This window comes from Alligator sinensis, unplaced genomic scaffold (genome assembly GCF_000455745.1).
Source record: "Alligator sinensis unplaced genomic scaffold, ASM45574v1 scaffold264_1, whole genome shotgun sequence".
Taxonomy (NCBI): Eukaryota; Metazoa; Chordata; order Crocodylia; family Alligatoridae; genus Alligator; species Alligator sinensis.
Window position 1 is genome coordinate 7,492,067 of NW_005841831.1, and position 6,896 is coordinate 7,498,962.

The 6,896-nt window shown below is 43.8% G+C and overlaps 1 long non-coding RNA gene across 1 annotated transcript in view; it reads right to left on the reverse strand.

Moving 5' to 3' along the window:
* Positions 1-5,609, reverse strand: part of LOC102369956 — a 67,896-nt gene extending 62,287 nt beyond the window's left edge. The window contains exon 1 of the long non-coding RNA XR_322805.3: positions 5,545-5,609. This is a non-coding gene — a long non-coding RNA (uncharacterized LOC102369956). The remainder of the gene's footprint in view (positions 1-5,544) is intronic.
* Between the last annotated feature and the right edge of the window lie 1,287 nt (positions 5,610-6,896).

The following is a 6,896-nucleotide window of genomic DNA, read 5'->3' on the forward strand; positions in this document are numbered from 1 at the left end:
CTGATCAGTTCTTCTTAAGAGATAACAGTCCAATATCAATACAGAAGTGACCCCAATAAAACTCGCTTTCCTCAGGCCACCAGAACGAACATGAAAAACTATCCTAAAAATACAAGTCAAACATTGCAAGCAATGAGGGCACCTAAGCCTACTGGCACCTGTCCTAGTAAATCTGACTATACTGTAAGTATTAACAGGAAAGTTCCCTGATCTACATTTTTGCCTTTGCGGTAGCTAAAGTAAATAAATACATAAAAACATTATGTTTATTTTAACTTAACAGTTCAGGAGAGATAGGGGGAAAAAGGAAGCTAGGTTTCTGTAGTTTCACTGGAAATAAATCAAACCAAATTTTAAAGTCTGATCCAAAGAAAACTTGGAGTTTAAGCTATACCGAATACTCCAAACAAACGGACAATATTCTGAATGGAATGCAGATGTGCTTCTGCCTACCTTTTCTGAAGAAGTAAAAAATAGTTTTTATTTTACTGTACTCAAGATTTAGTATTTGGGAAGGTATTTTTCTTCCTTTGCTCTTGTCTCAGCCTGTTTACTGAATTGACATCAAGTTAAATATTTGTAGGCATTTTATAGATTTAAAATCATGGAAAACCCCTTAGCTGTGATATTTTTTCTTTGGTCATCTTGTTGACTGGCATCTTCTGCATAGATCTGGTGCAACTGGTAGATTTGAGGTTTTGCTCCTGCCATCCTTTTTAAATGATGGATTTAGGGCTGATTTAGAACCGTGTAATCCCAAAGTAAACTGAAAGTTAATGTCCCATGAGTACCAACCTGACTGATGGAGCACTGGGGGCACTCATCCACACACATTGTTCAGAGCTGGACATGAAGACATTGCTGCTATAGGAAGAGTTGCAGGTGGGAATGCATACACACATGTTTCTGGGCGAGGCCTGGCACCTGCAAGCCTGATAGTGCCAGATGTATATAAACCTCCCTGAGCTACACTTTTCTGTCTGGTTTTACTCTAAAACCAGATGGTGACAAACACTGTCCACCAGCATCTGCACTTCTACCCCACATACACATGCTCTTCTCCACCTTCCTCACTATGCCCTCATTCCCAGCTAAGCATTAAAAAAAAAAAAGCCTAGGAAATGTATACACAACAAACTTGCTTGTAAAGCAATTCATGCTATTATACACACAAAAGATTTGACATAAATCCACAAAAAGAAGGAAAGAAAATGTCAAGCCACCTAACAGTACAAACCTAATTCTCTGCCCATAAGCACATAATTTATTATTACCATAACTTTTGAACAGCAACAGCCCACAGTCTCTTCTGCCTAAATCCATCTACCAGGGATGTGGTTTATTTTCTGCCAACATAAATAAGTGCCACATCAAACATCTACATTGATTAGTACTAGGAAAAAATAATCCCATAGTAGGTATGCAGAAAGCGCAAAGATGAGTGATGAATGAGTAAGACCTTTATCGTACACCTCTCCTTCATATAATCCATAAAGGCTATGAGAAAAAAAATATACTGCAAATGTTTTAGATAACTTTTTAAACTTTTCATGAGCTATTTTTTGTATTTGTTAGCATGAAAACTTAGCTCACATTAACTCAAATACACTGTGCAGTGTTGAAAGACAAATAGAATTAATTAATGTAAAACAGCCCTATATTACCTAAAACAGAATTGATAGGCCTGATAGCTTGAGCCCTTTCAGGGCCAGAAGCAAATACTGTGTGTCCACTGGGAAGCTAGAAAATTCACCCTCCCCTCTTTACAGTTCAAAGCACCTATATTTCTTTAAATAGTCCCAGGTTTCACTGCACTGGTGTTTTTTATACAAAGAAAACCTGATGTCGGCCAGTACTGAATCTTACCCAAGATGGACCACAAGCTGGGTTAATTTGGTAGGAGAAGAAAAACGTTTCTCTGGCAATTGATTTGAAAAACACCCAGTGGCTATCTCAAAATGCCAGAATCAGCCCTAGGGAGACGGATGAGTGGGCAAGTGATATGGTCATAGGCAAGTGATTAATGGCATCTAGAAACCAAGTTAAAGTTCAGTTCCTGTAGTCTACTCACCTGTTCGTTAGCAACAACTGAAATACTTTCTATGTGCAATTCTCTATCCTCCATTAAGTTACTTCTGCCATCAAAACAGCATTATCCGCTATTTTTATTTAAGTGTCTATTGTTTGTAATGTTTCCTTAAACTCTTAAAAAACTTTTTTTTTCATACAAATGTTGCACTTTTAGATTTACCAAAAGCTAGATCCTTAATCAGTGAATAATTTTACTGACATAAAACAGCACGGCTTGAAGGATCAGGCCCTTTCATCTTTTCCCCTTGGAAAATGTGGATTTTCCTTGTTTTAGGGGAGTGGGGGCAGGGGAGGTGGTTTCTATTATGTTTTCAAAATGAGGAAGTGGCCTATTTTACTGAAAAGAGAGGTCATAAGTCTATTGGAATATTTTTCTTATTCAGAAGCAGCAGCCATTGGGAACCAAGTGTGGTCCGAGTATTAAATCAAGTGTAGCATAAACAAAGGAAAAAGGAAAAGAAAAAAGAAAAACAATCTGCTAGCCCAGCGCCCCCAGGATCACGTCATACCGGGACTGACACGCGAGAATGCACCCCCCCAGCCAGTCGCAGTGACCCAACAGGTACAAGTCCAGAGCTTCGTCAGCTATGGGAAACACGGGGATCTCAGACCCACAGGAACAGCCTGATTAAAACAAGAGGAAAAGGCTGGCCCAGACTGACAGATGAGGAGCCTGGGAAGAGAAAAGGGACTGGCCCATCTCAGGAGGACTTATTTCCATAAGATAAACAGGGAAATAGCAAAGGAGACATCAGAGAACTTTGTTCATATACCCAAGGGTTCAGAAATCCCTTGAAAGGCAAAATAAATGCTCAACAGCTGCAGTTTTTGTGGTAAAACAACAGGAAGGTTATACCAACACTTTGTGAGGACACAGGAGGAATAAAATCAATACAACTCAAGAGCTTTATAAAGGGGATGCTTAATTATTCCATCTTGCACACAGGTTTGCTCCTCAGAGATCAATGCACACTAGCAACTTTGGAGATGTCAGCATAATTCACAACAATAGGAACAGGGCTGTGGGTTCATATCCTGAGACAGGCCAGTAGGGGGAACTCCATTATTGGATTTCAGATATGTCATACCAAAAGTAAGTGGAGGGCCAGGACTTTCTGTTGGCAGCAATAACATAACAGTGCTTAGAAAAGGACAGACAAAGAGGTATATTGTCCTCTCCAAAGGGAAACTCCCCACTGTTTTTCTATGCAGAATAGAGCAGATGGGCACTGATAACACCCACTAGGCCTGAGGAAATTCACACCATGAAGTAAGCCATCTGTGCTTTATCTTACCATGGCACCACCTCCATCCCCTCTTAGATGCAGTGCATTTATATGTTTTGAATGGATGTGTGGCTTAGCAAGAGACAGGAGGACTTGAGCCACATGGATTATTTCCACATAAAGTAATGCTGTTCAGGCCAGCAATAAATGCACCTGACTAGAGATGATGGGGTGTGGGAGACCGAGGGAAGAAATGACAGGCAGCTCAGACATGAAGGGGGCTGTCTGTCTAGCTTTGAATGACCAATCTGGAAAAATAAACTATTATTAGTTACAAGATTAATTAATATGTATATACCAGAAACACCCAGAGTTTCCATTCAAGGTATTCCATATGAAGATATGCTGCCTAGCCAACATCACTTGCAAGCAAAACAGAAATAAGGGGACTAAGGGATGCAATAAGATACAAACACACACACACATGCACACACAAAAGCAAGAGGCACTAGATAGTATGGCACCTGGAGCTCTAGCTGTACATCAGCTGTCATCGGTGATGCTGTAGCTATGGGATTCACCTGTGTGTGCAGGACTGACTGAGTCTAAAATTCAAGGTTATGGAGTAACCTTGAAACTGTGATGCGCATCACAGAGGTGGGCAAAATACAGCTCATGGACCAAATCTGGCCCACCAACTGATTCCATCTGGCCCATAGTGGGACCCGCAGCCCTACCTGGCCCAGGCATGGAGGGCAGCTCAGCTTGTGGCCCATGCAGCCAGTCCTGCTGCCCCCAGGCACATGGCAGAATGGGGGCAGCACAGAGGTCAGGTTTGGCTTCCTGTCAGCACCTATGACAGCAGCTCACTCTGCCTGGCTGCCAGTGCCAGTCCACCCTGCACCCACCAGCAGGGATACCGTATGAAGTGGATGGGAGGGCAGGAGACGAGCCTGGGACCCACATGGGCTGGACATGGTAGATGTGATATTGCTACGGGTGGGAAGTGACATCTGGGAAGAGGACAGGTGAAGCTGGGGCTAAGATCATGGGGTGGTGACAGCCCAGGGCCAGGGCCTGGGGGCCAAACCATGATCCGCTCCCTGCACACCTCTGCTCATTGAACCAGCTCCTGCCACAGGGACATGCAGAGAGTGGATACCAGTCCCAGCCTGCCCATGGCCCCATCCCTTCCGCCCAGCCAAGTATGTCCTATCCACAGGAGTCCCAGGCCTGTCTCCAAAGAGACCCAGCCAGCCCACCTGCACACTTCCCCTGGCACTCCCAGGCCAGGACACAGGGCAGATAGGCCCAGGGCTGGAAACAATCAATTCTCCCCACCGAGTCTGGGTCAAGACACCCTCCCTGCTGCATCAGGCCAAGTCAGCAGCCCACCTCCCCTCCAGTTCCCCAGCACACAGCAGCTTACCAAAGCTCCTTAAGTGGCCCTCCAGCACAAATAATTGTTGGCTCCTGGTGTAAACTGATCCAACCATATCTGTCTGAGTTTGTAGAGAGCCTGAAGCAATACTGCTAAGGGATAAGATCTACCCCATTACACTTAGTCAGGGCTCAGCAGATTTGGTGACACACAACCAGGTCCCCTATACTTCATTGTGTTTCCTAGCCAGTCAAGGATCTGCTGGCAGTTACTTTTGTTCTAAAGCTTTCTCCATGAGCAGTTAATTTTATTACAGTACAATGTTCCATGCAGCCAGGGAGCAGAGGGTTGGAGAGGAAAAAAAAGTCAAACTTGTATTCAGAGAACAAGAGCTGGCTGGAGGCCAGCACACCACGATTAGGCCCAAGCAGCTAGAGATATGCTACTGATTCTAACTCCAGGTTTCCTCACTTCCTTGGCAAACACGTTGAGGAAGATTATGAGCAAGACCACCTGAATAATGTCTTTTGATCTGAGGCTTGGGAAATGAAGCTGAGCCCCCTAGGGAGCAAAAGGACATAACACTGTGAAAAAAAAATCAATCATTCTTGAAAATAATCACTGGCTTATTTAACATCAGTGAGTATCTTCCATTATAACCCACTGAAACACCTTCCTGCAGGGGCCAGAATGGGGAGGCACACTATTTTTTGGTGGTAGTATAACTTAATGGTACTGAATTTAGTCCTAGTGTGCCATGAAGAACATGGGGCCTTGACTATAGGTAAAGTAAAATGAGACGGAGAAAGGTTCCTGAAAAATCAATACAAAATAAAGCATATTTACCTTAGAAGGCAAAACCACTCTAAAGAACAAAAGAAGCTGGAATCCAGTAGTGTGCAGTTTGGAATCAGTTTCTCCCATATCTGGACACAAACTGAAAAAAAAAAGTGGGAAAGCGAACCTTGAAGAATCAAGTCAGAAAAAAGCCTGTATCTGGTCATGCATGATGTAGTTATAGGATAGCTTACTAGAGTTTACATCTCTTGTCTTAATGCAGATTTACATTAAATATAATGAACTTCATGATAGGTGATACCTGATGCAGTTGTGATACTAACACTATAAATATTGATGCATCAGCAACATACCCATGATACAGTTATTGAGATTAATTTAAAAAAATGAATAAAATGAATTCCTGAGAGGGGATGGGTTAAAGTATGCCCATTTGTGTTTAAATATTTCACTAAGACATGATTTCCAAACTAAAATATTTTTTTAAAGGCAAAATATGCCCCAGTATGACTGTGGTGACTTTAGTGGTTACATTAGGAGTGTAGACCATTATTCTTATGGAAGCAGAGACTCCCTATGCCTGAAGAAGGGTGATTACGCCTGAAAGCTTGCAAAGAACTTTTTTCCAACTACTCAGTTGATCTAATAAAATAAAAGATCAAATCTACCCAAAGAACCTTGCCTGCATTATTTCTTTTTAAATTCTTTTTGTTCTTTCTTCTTTTTATTTTATTCTTAAGTGGCTGACTTCCTTCATTTTACCACCTGTCCCTCATCCCAACTGCCTCTCCACCTCCCAGTTCATTACCCACACCTATTCCATTAACTCCCTGCCTCTCAGCTTCATGTTCCTGCCCCCACCAATTCATCCCAACCTAAAGCAGGAATAGACTGCTCTGGCAACTCACAGCTATAGCTGCTCATCCAGCAGGCATATAGGCTTTCTGTTCCCCGCAGAAAAACTGAGTAAACCATGGATTTTACCTTTTACAAGAGAAAAATGTGGATTTCTCATTTTATTAGCGAACCCCAGGGATTTTGCAGTTTTGGGACGAGCCCCCTGTAGACCGGCAGATTTTCAGCCTGCAGGGCGCTGGGAGGGAGCGGGAGGAGGGCGATCAGGCAGGGGCCGCCATGTGCACATACATGTACGTGGCCCCAGGCTGTCTCAAGAGCAGCCCCCACAGGTAAGCGCGGGTGGGGAAATTGAGCCCCTGTAGGGAGGGAGTGGGGCAGGGATGGGGCTGGGATTGGGGCTGCTGGCCAGCTAGGCAGTGCATGGGGCTTGGGACCCAGAGCCACAATGAGTGGCTGCAGGGCCCCAGCGGGGTGCAGGATGGGGCTGCGGGTGGCTTGTTTGGGGGGTGGGTCTGGCTCCCCGCCCCTGTGTGCACTCCCGG